This window comes from Panthera leo, chromosome B4 (assembly GCF_018350215.1).
Source record: "Panthera leo isolate Ple1 chromosome B4, P.leo_Ple1_pat1.1, whole genome shotgun sequence".
Classification (NCBI taxonomy): domain Eukaryota; kingdom Metazoa; phylum Chordata; class Mammalia; order Carnivora; family Felidae; genus Panthera; species Panthera leo.
In genome coordinates, this window is record NC_056685.1 from 66,343,853 (window position 1) to 66,362,867 (window position 19,015).

At 37.0% G+C, this 19,015-nt stretch overlaps 1 long non-coding RNA gene across 1 annotated transcript; it reads right to left on the minus strand.

Annotated features, from left to right (window-relative positions):
• Positions 1-1,474: 1,474 nt before the first annotated feature.
• On the minus strand, positions 1,475-17,453 carry LOC122225608. The gene is made up of 3 exons (XR_006205257.1): positions 17,388-17,453; positions 16,332-16,491; positions 1,475-1,761 (listed from the first exon to the last, which is right to left on the minus strand). It is a non-coding gene; the product is annotated as an uncharacterized LOC122225608 (long non-coding RNA).
• Between the last annotated feature and the right edge of the window lie 1,562 nt (positions 17,454-19,015).

Consider the following 19,015-nt stretch of genomic DNA (forward strand, 5'->3'; position numbering starts at 1 on the left):
AGTTCTATATTTTTCTTTATTTATTCAATCTTTCCATATCTAGTAATAAGAATATTTAGTTTATGTCACACAGTTGTCTTTCTTAAATTAAATTAATTCCTAGATGTTTTGTGATTAATTTATCCTTAATTTTGAGTTTTTAAGTGGTGTTTTCACTGGTTATTACTGACACGTAGGGGAATTAGAAATTTTTGCTTACTTATATATAATATACTTTTCTAGTCACTTAAATGATTTCTAGAAATTATAATGTTTTCAGGGAATTCTCAAAGATATTCTTGAAATGTAATTATGTGTTATGAAAATAATAATAATTTTACCCCCATTTTGTCTTATCTTTGTTTTGTATTTTATTGTCTTGGCTAAAGTTTCTAAAAACAATAATGTCTATCAGGGTTTGATTAGGAAAACAGAACTAATTTGAGTAGAAAGAAATTTAGCACGTCCATACCTGCTTATTGAAAGACAATTCTCTGGGCGCCGGGGTGGCATCCGACTCTTGATTTCAGCTCAGGTCATGATCCCAGGGTCATGGGATTGAGCCCCACTTTGGCCTCCACTGAGCACGAAGCCTGCTTAAGATTCTCTCTCATGGGGCGCTTGGGTGGCTCAGTCAGTTAAGTGTCCAACTTCGGCTCAGGTCATGATTTTAGGGTCCATGAATTCAACCCCCGTATTGGGCTCTCTGCTGTCAGTGCAAAGCCTGCTTCGGATCCTCTGTCCCTCTCTTCCTCCGTCCCTCCCCTGCTTGTGCTTGATCTTGCTCTCTCAAAAATAAACATTAAAAAAAAAAAAGAGGGGCGCCTGGGTGGCTCAGTCGGTTAAGCGGCCGACTTCGGCTCAGGTCATGATCTCGCGGTCTGTGACTTCGAGCCCCGCGTCGGGCTCTGTGTTGACAGCTCAGAGCCTGGAGCCTGTTTCGGATTCTGTGTCTCCCTCTCTCTGACCCTCCCCTGTTCATGCTCTGTCTCTCTCTGTCTCAAAAATAAATAAACGTTAAAAAAAAATTAAAAAAAAATAAAGCCCATGGTTTTTTAAAAAAAAATTAAAAAAATAATAAATAAATAAATAAATAAATAAATAAAAAGAAAGATTCTCTCTTTCTCTCCTTCCCTCTGCCCCTCTCCCCCAATCAGGTGCTCTCTCTCTCTCTCTAAGATAAAAAAAAAATAATAAAAGTTTAAAAAATTAAAAAAATAAATAAAAGACAATTCTCCATGGTGTTTCTGAATATTTTGTATAGCATCTTGTTCTAGACTATCTTTCCAAGGATATTTATAGCAAACAAACTTGGAACAGAGAGATAAGGTCTCCTGGGCACAGAGTAGGTTTGTTTCCTGATCAGGATAATAAAGATGTCTTCCCTCCTGATAAAGGTTGGACGCATTGGCTGTCTTCTTGTAAGACTAGAGGTCTCCTAAGTTCAGGATTTCCCACCTGCAACACAAAGCTACTTTGTGTGCATCATCTACCCATGTGGCTCCACATCACTCCCATGGGACTTGGGCAAGTGTGTGAACAAGAAGCTTGCGCTGCCTGCTGTACCATCTTTGTCTCTGATCGAGAAGTCTCCTATCACTGCCAGCATTTATGAAACTGTAGTAGGATAATTTTAAACAGGGTACAATTTCACACCCTTTATAGCTCTAGATATTGTCTGTTGATGTCCATGAGTTTCTTGCAGTTGCTGCTGGAGATGAATTGTTTTTCCTTTTCTCCTTAAGAATTTTTCATGATTGTCTCCCTTCTTGTAATCTAACCCTAAAGGCAAAGGAAATGCAAATTCCCGTAAGACACCATATGCTTCTGTGGATAATGGTCATTTTTTTAAAGCACAATCACAATCTCTTTTGACATTCTGTAAATAAACTACAGAATTAGAAGTCTAAAATAAATCATTGACACACACTACATAAAATTGGGACAGTGGAGAAGAAAAAATTAATATATGCTATATATTATATGTATTATGTCATATATAATATACATTGTATTATATATATATTACAATATGTATATATAAAGCAAGAAAATATGTATAGCCAATACAGCCCTTATTTTTGTAACCAGTCATGAGGCCATTTTGATTTTCATCATTTTCTTCTTCCAATACTTATTACTAAGTTCCTCAATTGATCATAAGTTGGTTTTGTTTGTTTACCCAAACCTTTACATCTGAAGGAACTAAACCATTAGTGTTCTTAACTGCATTGAGTTGATGTAGTCTTCTATTCTTCCATCACTGTATATGGAAACGCTCTGGGTTCCACACTTCTCCTGATTCCCCTGGGTAGCAACAGCCTTCTTTCTTCATTAATAATTGGAACCAGTCACTTTATCAAATACAATGACCCCCTTCCTTTCTTTGACTCTCTCAGAAATAAGACTTCTAAACTAATAGAGCCCAGACTTATAGGTATTAGAAACATTGAAGGTATTTGCATCCTTAGTTCTTGGATCCATACATTTTGGATATAGAAGAAAAAGCACTATAAACTGGATATTGGTTTAGCATACCCAGTCAATCTTCTGGGACAGCATATCAATACTTCACAGTTGTTTACTGAATCTCTAGTCTAAGTTCATTTTTAGTATATTATTGCACAGTTCTGTCATGTCAGCTGCTTCTTCTGTTGACAGTGTATGTGGTAAGACTTACTACTGTCATGGATAGGAGTCTAAACAAAGAACTTCACTTGTTTTGCTGTAAAATGAGTTCTTTGGCCAGAAGTAATGTTGTTGTTATTGAATATCATGATTTTTAATAAAGCATTCATTAAGTCTTTAGATTATAATACTGTCCCAAATATTGTGGGTAGGAAAAAAAAATCCATATTTTTAGTGTCTGGTCCTGTGAAGTCAAATTACTGCCTATTCCATAATGGAAGGAAAGGTAGTCAAATAATTATGTGGTAAATGGTGCCATTTCAGATATGCAGTGTTGATTTTTGCTAGTAATAAGTATGTTATGTAGCAAGTGCTGAGTTATCTATCCCAATAATGGATTTAGGAACTTGGTAAATAAGTCTAGGGTAGATTCATAGGTCTAGGAATCCATTTTTTTTTTTAACATTTATTTTATTTTTGAGACAGAGAGAGACAGAGTATGAATGGAGGAGGGTCAGAGAGAGGGAGACACAGAATCTGAAACAGGCTCCAGGCTCTGGGCTGTCAGCACAGAGCCCGACGCGGGGCTTGAACTCACGGACCGCGAGATCATGACCTGAGCCGAAGTCGGCCGCCCAACCGACTGAGCCACCCAGGCGCCCCTAGGAGTCCATTTTTAAAGGAACTTGAGCCAAAACTTCATCTCTCTTGGCCTCCATTAGTCTTCACACTGACTGATAGAGCATGAAGCCATCTTAGGTCCTCTGGGATTCATGTCAGCTCAGGGCCACTGCTCTGTTATCCCTATTCTGCATTGCAAGGTCACTCTGATAAATGACTATAATTTTTTGATGAAGGCTATGAAGACTTTACTGTCACCACTATTGAAAGGTGCTTCCTCAAACAGATTTGGCCTTCTAGTTGTTCAAAATAAAGTCATCAGTGGTGCCTGGGTGGCTCAGTCGGTTGAGCGTCCTACTTCAGCTCAGGTCATGATCTCGCGGTTCGTGAGTTCGAGCCCTGCATCGGGCTCTGTGCTGACAGCATAGACTCTGGAGCCTGCTTCAAATTCTGTGTCTCCCTCTCTCTCTGCTCCTCACCCACTCATTCTCTCTCTCTCTCTCTCCTTCAAAAATAAATTTAAAAAACACACCAAAATAAAGTCATCAAATTCTAGATTCTGCCAATAAAACATATCTGAAGTCTTGGATGTGGAAATGTGCATTATGTGGTCACAGTTATATTTAGGAAAATTGATTTCATGGCTCGTGTCTCCAGGCCATATTGGCTTGTTAGAGGAACCTATACTGTAGGTTCTAAGGTCCAATTCTGAGTATCATAGAAACTAAGCATGAGGCAACCAAAATGAGGATGACATTTTAGCTAGAAAAGTCCTGAGATATGGTTGGACATTGTTTCTGGTTTCTTTGCTTCTCTGCTTCACCAACAGATTTGTGATCTACCCTACTTCTTTTAAATAAATTCTTTCTCTTGTAAGTGGTGGGAGTAAATTGCACTTGGAAAAAAAAAAAAAAAAAACCAGAACAAAACAAGGCAGATGTAATCCTTGTATAGAACACACTAGAAAATTACAAGTGCTCAGGAATATTTAAAGTAGAGATTAGTCCATATCTGAACAAGTATTGCCCATAAGTACAGGAAGATTAGAAGGACAAAATGATCAATACAGAATAATTTTTCAGGCTAGGGGAAGATCAAAGATTTATTATCTCTGTTGACAAGTGCAATTACTAAGTAAGCATCAAAATCAGTGTCCCCATGCCATCAGTGGAGAGCTAGAGCTAAATGAAAGCTGCAGATCTGAGTTTAAATCATGATCCCAAACACTTATTCGTTATGAAACCTTTGATAAATTGCTTAATCTCTTTTAGGCAATTTTCCCATCTTTCAAGTGGGGATAATAATACTTGACTTGTAGAGTCATTAGGAAGATTTAATGAGAAAATGGAAGTGCCCATCATAGTGTTTGATACACAATAGATATTCTATAAATATGAGTTTCTTCACTCCGTTTCCTCTGCTCACGGGAAAGACTACAGTCTTAAAATTTGATATACTTAGTGATGTTAAGGCTCTTGTAAAAGAAATGATAGGTACACACATTTTATTCATTGCAGTATGAGTTATTTCTTTTGACTTTAAAAACCTAGAATGAATTCATCACATTGTATAAAACACAGAAATATCTCCAGCTGGAAGCTGTTAATCCATTCACTGTATCAATTCTAATTAACAAGTCATATACTTTCTAAAATGAGGAATGTGATCAGATTATGGTAATCAACATATTCTAACTAAACTCGAAGACAAAGAACCTTCAGTACAAAGAACAGTTCTAATTTTGTGAACCTAATTTAAGCTCAAGATCATAAGTCAATAACATCAATAAAGTACAGACATCCTCCACACAATATCTTCCCAGTTTAATCCTTTTTTGATACTTTTTTATTTAAAATACTTTTAAATTTTGAAATAGTTTAAGACTCATTAGAAGTTGTGAAAAAATAGTAGCATTCTCATCCACCTTTGCTCTGCTTCTCCCACTGAAAACATTTTATATAGTCATAATACATTGCCAAAACCAGGAAATTTATGTTGTAAGTAGTAAATAATGCTACTAACTCAACTACAAACCTTATTCATATTTCACCAGTTTTTACAAGCTTCTTAGTTTTTAGTACCCAGATGTAAAGAATGTACATTGCTATCAATTTATGTTTTATTGAGCAATGTTTATATGGAAAAACATATGTTAATTTCCTCCAAATGCAATAAAACATATTTAAAAGAGATGTGTAGGAAAATTACATTCTGTATACTATTGGGTAGATCATCAGAACAATGTGTTAAACATTTTGAAAACCATACTAAGCAAATGTGCATCTAAACTCTCCTCCATCCACAACTTTCAAGTTTTAAGTCTGCACTTTATTTGGTAAGTAGAGGGTATTACGGGAAATGTTCTTGTTTTTAATTATTACTCTGATCTGCCTTATTTATAACAAATTTATTTACTACTATTTTTTTCCTGTGTGTTTAACATGGTATTTCATGCAAATTCTACATATTACTGCTTAAAAAGCAACTATTATATTTTTTAAAAAAACAATCACTGATGATCAGGAAGCTATATTTAAAGCATTGTAGCTCCTACCATTACAGTCTGCTTTTTGTATATGTATTTACTAGCTTTTAGTTTAATTCTGGAAATTTGCTGGGGAATTTGGGATGATGTATAATGCACTGTCATTTTCCTCTATTAAAATAATGGGTTATAGGCTCTTGGTTAGTGTTCTCACACAAAACTTCTCATTTTCAGCAACAGATTACTGGCATTAAGTGAGAGACGCCAATATATAGATTTAGTAACATGGAGATCCCTAAAGCAGGTACATCAGTGGAATGTGATTGTTCAGCTATTCCATAGGATGAACTGTTCCCCCTGAAATTTAAAATATTACCAAAGTAATGCCCCCAAATCAGTGGGGCATGGAAGATATATTCAGTAAATCATGATGAGGGAAAAAACTGGCAAACTGAAAACAATTTTAAAAACCTTACCTCATAAATCTTTGTTTCTACTCATTTTCTTCCCTTTCCTGGAAATACCACTTTTCTTGTTTTCTAACCTTCAGCATCCTACTCTGCACCCAAAGGGTGACCCCACTGGCCCCTCTTTCAGGACATATGCTGTTCACTACTATACGTAACCCTTAGCCTCCATTTCAGTGCATCTTTGCATCTTCCGTTTGACAAGTCCTAGTTCTGCCCTATTGCTAATTATGTCGAAGAGGATGGAAATAAATTCACTTTATTATTTCTACAATAAGACACTGCTTTTGCGGATCACCCAAGCTTAAAGTTGGGAGTAAAAAGTTGTATTTGTGTTTGATGCTAAGACAAGTTTCTGAGGAAGAAAAGGTTTCATTTATAGATTATTCTCATCCTATGATTTGTCTTTGACTAGTAACATTTAAATCAAAAGATTTAAACCCTTGGGGCTCCTGGGTGGCTCAGTTGGTTAAGTGTCCGACTTCGGCTCAGGTCATGATCTCATGGTCCATGAGTTCGAGTCCCCTGTCGGGCTTTGTGCTGATAGCTCAGAGCCTGGAGCCTGCTTTGGATTCTGTGTCTCCCCCCTCCCTGCCCCTCCCCCACTTGTGCTCTGCCTCACTCTCTCAAAAATAAATAAATCTTTAAAAAAATTTAAAGACTTAAATATGAATGTGACCTTGTATTTCTTTTTCAATAATATTCTTTCCTCAAGCAAATTCTGATTATCTTCAGTTACAACACTCAACTTAAAATTCATGCCTCAAAATTTGCAACCAGGAATTTTACTCAGAATTTAACAACTAAAGTATATGAATATGCAATGATCTCATTTGATTGTCCATTTTTTCAAGAAATATAAAGAAATTTTCATGGGTTATTGTCATTATATTAATAATTCCATCTCAGTCAGTTAAATGTCTGACTTTGGCTCAGGTCATGATTTCACAGTCTGTAGGTTCAAGCCCTGCATCAGGCTCTGTGCTGATAGCTCAGAGCCTGGAGCCTGCTTCAGATTCTGTGTCTCCCTGTCTCTCTGCTCCTCCCCCACTCACACTCTGTCTCTCGGTCTCTCTCTGTCTGTGTCTCTCTCAAAAATAAATAAACATTAAAACAATTTTTAAAAAAAATAACAATTCCATGGGTTCAGCATCGCCTTTGTACTTTTCACTTGGCATTGGTTATAAGAGACATTCAAAAGTTCCCTATTTACCAAGAAAATCTATGTGGGAGGAATCTGGCATCTTTGTGTGCACGTATATAGAATCTAATGAAAATAAATGACTTGTTACTCAAGAAACAATAGAGTCTTAAAATATTCTGGCTTCTAAATTTGTTTGTTACCTTCAAATAAATTCAATATTTTTAAGCTTTGCCAGAAATTTGTCAAAAATTCTTTTCTAGCCATTTGCTTTTCCCAAATGAAGACTATGAAAATACTTGGAGTTGAGTTAATTATGGCTTTGGTCACATTGATCCACATTTAATATTTTGGACTGCACATTCTGTAGCAGCCATTCTGCACAATACCCAGAATTCAGTCATTTGGCTGAATTGAAGAGGTTGTTGAACTCCATCCAAAAAAGGGATGAGAAGTATGTATGACAGCTCATCTTTTCATAGACGGAACAATATTTATTCACATGCAGATGTTTCCTGCCCTCCCTCTTTCCTCCTCCACCAGTGTTGCTTAGGAAAGTCTGTCTCTGCCCACTCAGCTACTCTTCCTTAAGGAGAATGATAAGGGACACCAGATGCTGGGCTTATAGCATAGAGAATATGGAGAACAGGCAGGTAAAATCTAGAGGGTCAGGCAATGGGCAAGACGAAGGGGGCTGCAGAGTAAAGCCCAGGACCACTCTTACCTCTTGCTGAGATTTGGGAGTTGAAGAGAAGTTGTAACCCGAGTTCAGCTGCAAAGAGTGATGGAATTAGTTTCTAAGGAAGTACTATTGTGGATTAGAAATTATACCTTTTAATAGTATTTAAAAGACAGAAGTGCTTTTGAATTTGATTAGAACTGGTCAGTGGATTCGATTTGTAGATTAGTAGGTTACAACTCATTTTCCAAAATGATACTTGATTTCTTTGACTCTAATAATCTTAGACTGCTTTTGTAGAAGCACAGGGCAGCTCTTTCCTCTGTCGTCCTCTGCCCTACAAATTCTTATTGCTTCGCCTCAGGCTCCATATCCTGTCTCCTGACTGCAGAGTAAGCTGGGCTGTGCCTCAGTCGCCTCTGAGGGAAGCTCTGTCTTGGCAAGAAGCTGGAGCACTCCTATGTCTCACCTCCTTTGTTTCCCGTCTCTCGGGGATCACTGTCCTGCACTGCTTTGTGTCTACTGCCTGAAAACCGTTCTTTCACGTAGCTTGTCTGTTTTTATTTTCAGTTATTCAATGGGGGGAAGTAAATCTCATAGCCCCTCATGTCCAAGAGCGTGCAGTCTTCTTTTTCATTCACCTTTAGTAGAGAGGAATGCTTTCAATGCTATTTTAGTCTTTAAAATTTAAAGTTTTAAAATTACCTCCTCAGAGGCAACATTTACCAGGATCAAATGACTGGCTCATTGCTGAATTCACGGGCTTGTTCTATGCTATGATGCTTCCTCACCAGGAGGCCAATTTGAGCATAGCAAGAGGGCACCTTTGGTTATCTCCCTAAATTCTGTTTTCTGTAATACTTCCCTTTGTGCTTTGTTTATATGTTCATACCCACATTCTCTTTTTTAGAGAATCTACAAGTTAAAAGTACACAATATTTATTTAACTGCCCAAGACCTACTGCTGAATATCTGCGTTTGCGTGTTTCTGTGTGGGAGAGGAAGTTGGTGGTGTGTGTGCATATCTCTATACACCCACATACACACAAAGACACACACACACACACTTGTATGTTCCAGGACCATGAGTAATAACATACAACATGTTGTGATGTTTGCCCAGGTACAATAATTTCTTTGCCTATCAACTATCTTCATTTGTGGGGTGTTGGTTCTGTCTACATCTTGGTTCTCCCTCGTCCTTCATCATGTTCTGCATCACCATGAGTTTTGTAATCAAGATGTTTAACTCATCCGGGGTGCTGGGGTGGTTAAGTCAGGGTCTGACTTCAGCTCAGGTCATGATCTCCCTGTTCTAGGTTCGTGCTGACACCCCAGAGACTGGAGGTTTCAGATTCTGTGTCTCCCTCTCTCTCTGCCCCTCACCTGCTCACACTCTGTCTCTGTCTCTCTCTCGGTCTCAAAAATAAATAAACATTAAAATTTTTTTAAATTAAAAAAAGAAGTTTAACTCACCTATTTTAAATCATGTATAGTATTTTTCCCATTTTGTTATAGTGTTTAACTTTCTCTTCATCTGATTTAAAACCATTTCTGCATCATCCTGAACTCTCTCATTTCCTTGTTCTTCCCTGTGTTATGCCACTTTCTGTCCTTTTAGAAAGATTTCCAACGTTTTCTACTTCGAAAGTGCTTTCTGCCCTCCTCTCTGTGCCCCCTCATAATTCTTTCCTTAGGTATAACCAGATCGCTTTCTTTCTTCGTGTGAAACCTTCTGAAATTTTTTCTCACACACAAGATTTCTTACCAACCAGAGAAGCCACTTTATCTTACCACGAGTTCCCCAAAATGCCCTCATGTTTACCCAAGAAACATGATCTGTACTATACTTCTATACAATGTGAGCATTTCATTTCATATCTTTTTGTTTGTCTTTCTGCTTGTAGGTTGGTAAGTCACCTACAAATCCATCTACAAAATGTCTGAGGGTGTAGGATGTGCTACTGACATTATTATGTCTGCCGAGCTCTGAACACTTTACTACCATGTATAAAAAAGCACTTAAAGAGTAAAACAGTAAAGACCTTGATGATAATAATCCATTCACAGTTGGGTTTTCTCTTGTACATAATTAACACCTCAAGAAATTGTCTATTTTAACATGTACAGAATTCTCTCGGGGGAGAAAAAAAAAGACAGATGGAATGAGGAATGCGAATGAAAAAAATGTGATGGTACAATGAACACCCCAGCATGCATTTTACATAATTTACACAAATCTGTTCCAATTTGTGAGCCAGAACAAAAATAGCACAATTTGTCAAATAAAAGTTAAAACTTTGTTGAAAATTATAAGCCTTGAATTATACATCACATTGTTAGATTGGCCATTATTAAGCACACCATAAGGGCAGCAATCTAAGTATAAACATGCCCTCTTTCACAGCTGCACAATTGTCTTAATTGGCACTAATTTCCCTCCAATTGCAGGATCATTTGTTTTCCTTGGTTCGGAAAAGCGGAGTGAGTTCACTTTCTGTATCAATACACGGAGGAAAATAAGCAGAAGTCCCTTGTTTTGCTTGCAAATAAGGAGAACTGATTCATAATCAATATGTGAAATACATTTTGTGATGTAGCCTCCATCTTGCTCACTTCATGACATGTACTGGAACTGGACCAAGGTAACATTATTTTTGATATATGCTTTGTTTGAATTCACATTTTTGGTGGGTTAGGAATATGTAGTAATTAGTCTTCAAAATATATTTGAAATATTTGAAAATAAATTAATCCCATGTTTACCATGTGCAGTTAAGCTTGACAACCATAATATCTCCATGGAACTGTTTTTGTTGAATATTGTTTACTTCTAGTAAAACAAATAAAAAATGTTAGACACCATGTAGAGCTCCAAAACCAAGGAAACCATATAGGGTTTTGTTGATGAATGCTGCACGAAGGATTTTGTGACTTAGTTCTAAGTGATCTCAGGTTTTAAAGTTCAGGGAGATTGGTTTAAGAAAGTGTCAGGACAGCTCAAGGTATATTTTAAAGATGAAAGATGGTCAACTGATTCATTTCAATATGTTTTAAAATCATTCTCTTTCTCTTTATAAAATAACATTTGTTTTGGAAAGTGCAACGTGAGGGAACTTTGATAGTCTCAAAGAGCTAAGGATTCAATGCAGTCACTTGAAAGATCCTTACAGCAGAAGGCGCTCATTCAGAAGATAGTCATCATGTGATTTTTTGATGGGATGAGGCACACTGCTATGTGGTATGGTCTATGTCTCCTGAAATGAAACATTTATTTTATGTAGTTCTTTAAGAGATCCTCTTGAAATTTCAAACATCTCTGGGGGTCAGGTTATAGGATAAGATGTTCTCCAACATTGAGAAATGTTTGATGCCTTTTCCCTTGGTCATCAAAAACAGAGTACAGTTTTTCAAAATCTTCTGCTATCTCTTCTCATTAGAAGGGGCTTGGAAATTTTATTCTGTAAACAAATAAGCCCCCTGTAAGGGGCTTGGAAATTTTATTCTGTTCCAAGGCCGTCTGGACCTGGATAATTTGGACTCAGTACCAGCATTTGGGACCTTTAAAGAGTTTGGCTAGATGCTTGGTCTTTGCCATAAGTTGCTGTCTCTTTTCTAGTGGGCTGGTCCAGGCTTCTTAAAGAGAATGTAAATGTACTAGAGACCTGAGAGATGTCTCTCCCCCTTATGTCCCCGGCCATTAGCACAATGCTTGTCACACAGGAGGCCCACAACAGACCTCATAAATAAATGAGGTTATTAATCCCATGCTGACAATACTAGGAGTCACAAACTGCGAGTATCATTAAGTATATGCACACCATACCTATGACACCTCTGTAATCCTGGGTCAAACATAAATTTAATACTGGAACAATCTGGATTCTAATAACAGTTTCATTAGAATAGTGTAAACAGCTGGAAGTTCTTGACATTAAAAAGATAATTATATTTCCATAGTTGTTTTGCACTGTGTACAAGCTTAAGATAACCAGCTACTTTGTTACAAGTGCCATATTGGTGTCACAGCAACTTTGGAGGAAGTCAAAGTGAATGTGAAGCTGAAATGGTAATGACCTGAAGAGATAATTTAACAGTGACTACAGTGACTCCTGCTGGGAAGTGGATGCCAAATTTCTGGCAAATATGTGAATTCTTGTGAAGCTCCGTATGTTTGCTTTTTCATAAACTGTATTATTTTACAATAATTTTACAGAAAAGTAAATCTTTACAGAAAAGTCTCAACGATAGTGCAGAGAGTTTCCATATATCTTGTATCCAGTTTCTCCTATTAGCATCTTTTATTACTATGGTGCTTTGGTCATAATTACTTTATCCCTATTGATACATTGTTATTAACTAAACAATGCTTTATCAGATTTCATTAGTTTTCCTCTAACAGTCTTTTTCTGTTCCAGAATCCTATCCAACATATCAGATTACATTCATCTTCATTGTTTCCTTAGCTTCCTCTGGACTGGGACAGTTTCTCACACTTTTCTTGATCTTAATCATCTTAACAGTTTGAAGAGTACTGGTGAGGTATTTTGTAGCATATCCCTCAGTTTAGGTTTGTCTGATATTCTTCTCAGATTTAGACTGGGAGGACAGGTTTTCAGGAGGAAGATCACAGAGCGTAAAGTGTCATTTGCAACACAACAATCCAAAGAACATACTATCAGCATCACTTATCACCAACGATATTAACCTCGATCGCCTGGCTGAGGTGGTGGCTGTCAGGTTTCTTCTTTTTATAGTTATTTTTTTAATTTCCCCCCTTTTCTTTATATACTTTGGAAGGAAGTCACCAGGCAGAGCCCACAGTTGAGAGGGAAGTTCTTCCTGAGTTGAGTCAATTTCTCTCCAAAAGATATGTCTCTTGTCCACCATTTATTCAATCATTCGGTTATATCAGTGTAGACCCATATTTTATACTTAAGGTTAAAATCCAACACCATGCTATTCATTTTGTTGCTCAAATTGTTGCAGCTTTGCATCCTCATCAGCACTTGGTATCACCAGTTTTTAGAAGATTTTAGCCATTCTCATAGGTATGCAGTGGGTTTTGTTGTATGGATTTGTTTTTTTTACTCAGTCTTAAGCTTAAACAGAGAGTACATCCAAACACAGACTTTAGACATCACCAAATCATTGCCTACAGTTTGTTTTTTAAATCAGACAAAAACAACAAACGCACATACACAGCGCATCTGTGACCAGTGTTTATCTGACACCAGCCATATAACATTAATTTCAAGAAATTTCTCCCACTGCCAATTTCCCAATCCCTTCTCTCTCCAACAATTCCTCCAGCTCAGTGGGATTTCTGACCTATTGACCCTATCCATGCTTTTTCTGTAGCCCACAGCCTGCCTGTCCTCACTTCTTTCCTTACCAAGCTTAGATTCCACGATCCATCATTATAATCATTCTCTGTTATACTTTATTTCTTTGCCCCTTTTTTTAATCCCCTGGCAAAATTCCCACCTCAGTTAAATTCTACTCCCTTGTCAGTTCCTATCTGTACCCAAGCAGCTGGCTTTGGGCTACAGAAATCACAAACCCCACCGACTGGTCTAATTTTACATGGGATCTTAGTGCGAAGCCACAAATCCCATTACACCCCCTTCATCAATTTACCTTTCCTCTCCCTCCCACCTTCTCTCTCTTCAAATTTCCAACACCCCCCTTTCCTATCTTCATTCTCAACTGATGTCATTGCCTCTTATTTCATTAAGAAAATAGAAGCCTTTAAAAAAGAACTTCCACATATTTCCACCACTAAATCCACAAACCAGCCTACATCTCCACCAACACATATGCTGTCTTCCATTCTTTAGGGATGAATGAACTCTCTGTGCTCCTATCCAATGACAAATCTTCCATTTGGGCATTAGATTCCATGTACTCACACATATTTAAGGACTTAGCTCCTGAAATTTTTCCCTCTCTTTATCCCCGTTATCAGTCTTGATCTATTTTTATCTATCATACCAGTTGTCTCATCATTCATGCTGGAAAAATTCCCATCTTAAAAAACAATAAGCCTGTATCCACATTTCCTCCAACCACTGTCTGATCTTCGCTGCCCTTTACAACTAAGCCCTTCTGAAAATTTGTCTATACTTATTCCTCTTTCACATTCTCACAGTTGATCCGAGTTGGACGCGTAATGGACTGAGCCACCCAGGTGCCCCAAGGGGAAGGAGTAATATCCAGTATTTTATCTAGCTTCTGTAAGAAACATTATCAGAGAATTTGAGTAATACACACAGACAATTTACAAGATTGAAATATTTCAATTGTATTGCTATTTAAATTAGACTACATTTTCCATATTATTGAAATAATTTTTAACAGTTGTAAATAACTGTTGTAGATAGCTTTTCACCACTGTTGCTTGAGCTGTTATCTCTTAAATTTTTTTCAATACTCTAATAAAATGGTCAGCTCCTGGAAAAGGGGTGCCAATATCCATAAAGTGATTTTGTGTAACAGATGAGAAGGGAAATAAAGTAGCAAAAGTAAATCAATGTAAAGAAATTTAGTTATAAGTGAAGTCATCAGAATTAACTTACAATGCTATAGAGATAATCAAATGTTATCAAGTGTTAAGGGATAACTTTTATATATTTGCATGTAGTAATGTGTAATATGCATAAAGTGAAGTAAATTACAGTTATTTGATGATTCACAGACTCTACCAATATAAGTCTATGAAATGCTCCAATTAAACAGCTTAGTTTATTCAATAAATTTTTTATATCTTATAGAACTTTAGCATGCTCTTCTCTTTTTTTTCTCTTTTTCAAGATCAGCCATACACATGTATGAAACCAAAGTTTGTGAAACTAATTTCCCAATAAAGATGTTTTTGTTTTCTTAACCTAAGCAATCACTTTTAGTTTATCAGGACTTAGAAAAGAGAAAGAGCACACAGGTAAAAGGAGGGACAGCTCAGGTTTCCTGCCCCTTTGTTCCTAACTGTAAAGTCATTCTAAGACACTATTTCTTCCTCTTTAATATCTGGATGATAATATTGACCATACAGATCTATTCCCAAGGCAATGTAAGAATCAAAGGGAGTCATGTTACAAAGTACTCTGTAAATTATAACATCTCAAGTAAAGAATTATTATTATGATTGAGATATTGAACAACTTGCTCAACAAAACTCCCCAGAGAAAAAAATCCATTCAATTAGAAAGGGGTAAATTTTGAATAGATGATCATTCAAATGACCTTGTTATCAATTATTTCCTTAGTTAGCAAAAGGAAACAAAAATTCAGTGCCTTGAGCTCTATGTCACTGTTCTGCATTAGTATTAAAGACCATTATGTTGTACTGTGTGATAAGATATTAGAAATTCAAGACAGGGGTGCCTGGGTGGCTCAGTCAGCTGAGCATCTGAATCTTGATTTCAGCTTAGGAAATGGTCTCATGGTTCCTGAGATTGAGCCCTGCATCGGGGCTCTGTGCTGACAGCAGGGAGCCTGCTGGGGATTCTCTCTCTGCCATTCTCTCTGCCCCTCCCTCACTCACATGCATGCACATGCACACACGCGTGCGCTCTCTGTCTCAAAGTAAATAAACTAAGAAAAAGAAAAAAATGAAAAGAAATGCAAGACTGCTTCAGAGGCTCTAAAGTCTCTAGATCCTCCTCTTATTACAGGGCTTTGATGTCTATTTCACCTCCTATTAAATCCTTCAGTGATGGGGATTACCTCTTGTATCTATAAGCCTGTATTTATAGCAAATAGATACTTTCAGGAGCTCAGTAAGAGCTCAATAAATAAATGTTTAATTTCCAGATGGACAGAGTAGAAGGAAAGAGCTATGCAATGTCAGGAGTTTCAAGATCAAGACTCAGTTCTGTCAATTGAGTTATTAAAGTACATGATCTTGGTGAGTAACTTCACCTCCCTGGATGCTCAGATTCCTCATGTGTTAAATGAAGGAATTGGAATCGAGTCCCTCTAGAATCGTCCACTTCTAATTTTCTATAAATTTTAATTCTTGTTTATTTTACCCAATTATGTATCATCCCTTTATGTTAACATTCGCCAAGGAACACCCCAGCCTTGCATATTATCTGTGACATTCAATCCATCAAAGCTCCCAGCCCTGACATAGGCACACTTTTATCTAGAAATATAACTTTATGCTAATTGTTCTTCCTTGAACTTCAAAAACATGCAAGGTATTATTTTAGAAATGCAATCTGTGGTTTTTGCAAGGAAGCAATATTCAGGGAAAATTCAATTATTAGCAGTTGAGATATAACAAAATAAATTTTGTTGTTTAATTCAATTATCATGTTTAAAACTTACCCTATTGAAATGATATGGTATTATGTTGCTTGAGATAGTTTCTCCATTCATGAAAAATAACATTGGGCTTTGAAATGAAACCAAGGATCTGAATAGTACCATATGCCAGAGTAGCAATTTCATGGTAGCCATTTTTAAGCACAGTTGCTCTCAGAACTTTCTGTTATGGAGGAGAGAAAAGACTTTTACATTCTTTTTTTTTTTAATTATGACAATACACAGAAGCATAGAGTGCAATGGGGTTTGAATAACTGCCAATACTTTGAAATACTTATTTTTAAAGTCCCTTAGAACATATTTTTCTTTATAAAAATGAACTGTTATGTCACTATAAATGCTGAATGGTTAAATTTACATTACTTAATTTGTATCTGACATAGAAGTACTCTTCCCTTCCAGTAGAATGTGCAAAAAAAAGTATTAGCATTAGAAAATAAATGTCAATTTACTTTTATTATTATTTTTAAATCTAATTTCTGATCAACTAGTCTCCAAGTCCAGAAGGTCTCAGCCTAACCCTTATGCTTTGAATCCACTAACTGACCTAACAAATACTGGACAAAAAAATCATTGAATAATCACTGGGGGCACCTGGGTGGCTCAGTTGTTTAAGCATCCAACTGTTGGTTTCGGCTCAGGTCATGATCTCATGGTTCTTGAGTTCGAGCCCATGTCAGGCTCTGGGCTGACAACACAGAGCCTGCTTTGGATTCTCTCTATCCCTCTGTCTCTCTGCCCCTCCCCGGCTCTCTCTCTCAAGATAAACAAGCAAAATTTTTTAAAAATCATGGAATAATCACTGACCTCAAACTTATTCATGAGGCTCTTTGAAAAATAAAAAGTAATTCATCTGAAGGGGCCTCAGCATCTTACCCACCTATCCTTCATTTTTCATGCTTATTTTATATGGAAAAACAAGGAGGAAGGAGATTTGTTTTAGACATGTTTTCAACTTTTTAATTTAATAACGAGGGATAGAGCTTAACAACTTTATAGACAACCTCCTCACACATCTCTATTATCCACAGACGCAAATACAACCACAGGTGGACATACCCATTTTTTCCTTGGTTCCTAATAGTGTTTTGATTTCAATCCCTGTCTTCTAAAATTCAAAAACAATGTGAAGGTTAGAAACTTAATCAGTGTCTCTTGAGGTAGTTTGCTGAAAAGAAAGAAAAAAGAAAATGGAAAAAGGATGCAGAAAATTCTGGTTAATATGAAAATACAGGCATTGGCAGCCTTTGTACCTTCTCTTAATTTCTACTAAAGAAGCATCTAGTCATATTGTTTATATGTAATATTAGACATGTATTTTCCTATTTACCTTCACATTCTCTTGTTCTGCCTTTTCCTCTTCCTTATGAAAATGATTCTCCTTCCTCTCTTTCTTTCTCATGAAAGAGGGGCAAAGAAAGATAAATGAATGCGAAGTTAACTAATAAGGGACAGAAGAAATGTTCTTAGCAGTAACCTCACACGCATTATTGTCTCTGTGGTATAATGCCCATTTCCTTGGAAGTCCATTGCTGATTTTTAAAATGTGGCTGCTTTGAATATATTTATCAGTGTATATTAGTAGGTACTTTTCTCTTTTTAAAACTTTTGTTTTGTTTTACGTTTATTTATTTATCTTGAGAGAGACAGCATGACTCGGAGAGGGGCAGAGGGAGAGAGGGAGAGAGAGAATCACAAGCAGGCTCCATAGTGCCAGCACAGAGCCTGATGCTGGGCTTGAACCCACGAACCGCAGAATCGTGCCCCATGCCAAAACCAAGAGTGGGACGTGTAACCGACTGAGCCACCCAGGTACCCCGGTACTTTTCTTTTTCTTTTTTTTTTAAATTTTTTTAACGTTTATTTATTTTTGAGACAGAGAGAGACAGAGCATGAACAGGGGGAGGGTCAGAGAGAGATGGAGACACAGAATCCGAAGCAGGCTCGAGGCTCTGAGCTGTCAGCACAGAGACTGACGCGGGGCTCCACCTCACAGACCCTGAGATCATGACCTGAGCCGAAGTCCGACACTTAACCAACTGAGCCACCCAGGCGCCCCATACCCTGGTACTTTTCTTAACATAGAAGTCACTTGTACTGTTCCAGGGAAAGCCTTTCCTATAGTTTGCTGATCTGTGAGATTAGACTGAAGGAGAACATGGGGATAATAAGAGACAAGTGAATAAATAAAAAGCACTGATTTTATGCCTTAGCCAGCTAAGTCTTGACCTGTTTTTTCAATTCAGGCTATACCTCTTCCTCTACTGTACATTACTCTTTAAACAATGGTCCATATCTCCTCAGTATAGAGTCTCAGCAATTCCCCCTACTTCCAACATAACACCTATGCTACCAAAGCCAAGTTCTCAAAAATTTTCATTGAAAGTGTGATTCCTTAAGACTGGAACCTTCATCCCTTCCATAGTGAGAATTAATTAATGAAAAATTTTTATTGTAGCAGATGAATAAGATAAACACTCTCTTCTCCCAGGTAAACATAGTGAGTTTGATAGCATTTTCCTAGAGATGATAGTCTCACTTGTGTTGCTTAACCAAGAGGAGTGTCCAGATATAAGGAAAATTTCAGCTTCCTGGACAGTAATGTTGGGGGAAGCTGAATCTTGTCATGATATCTATTATTCATACTTACTTTGTTGGTCCAGGTCTCCAATATTTCATTTTACGTC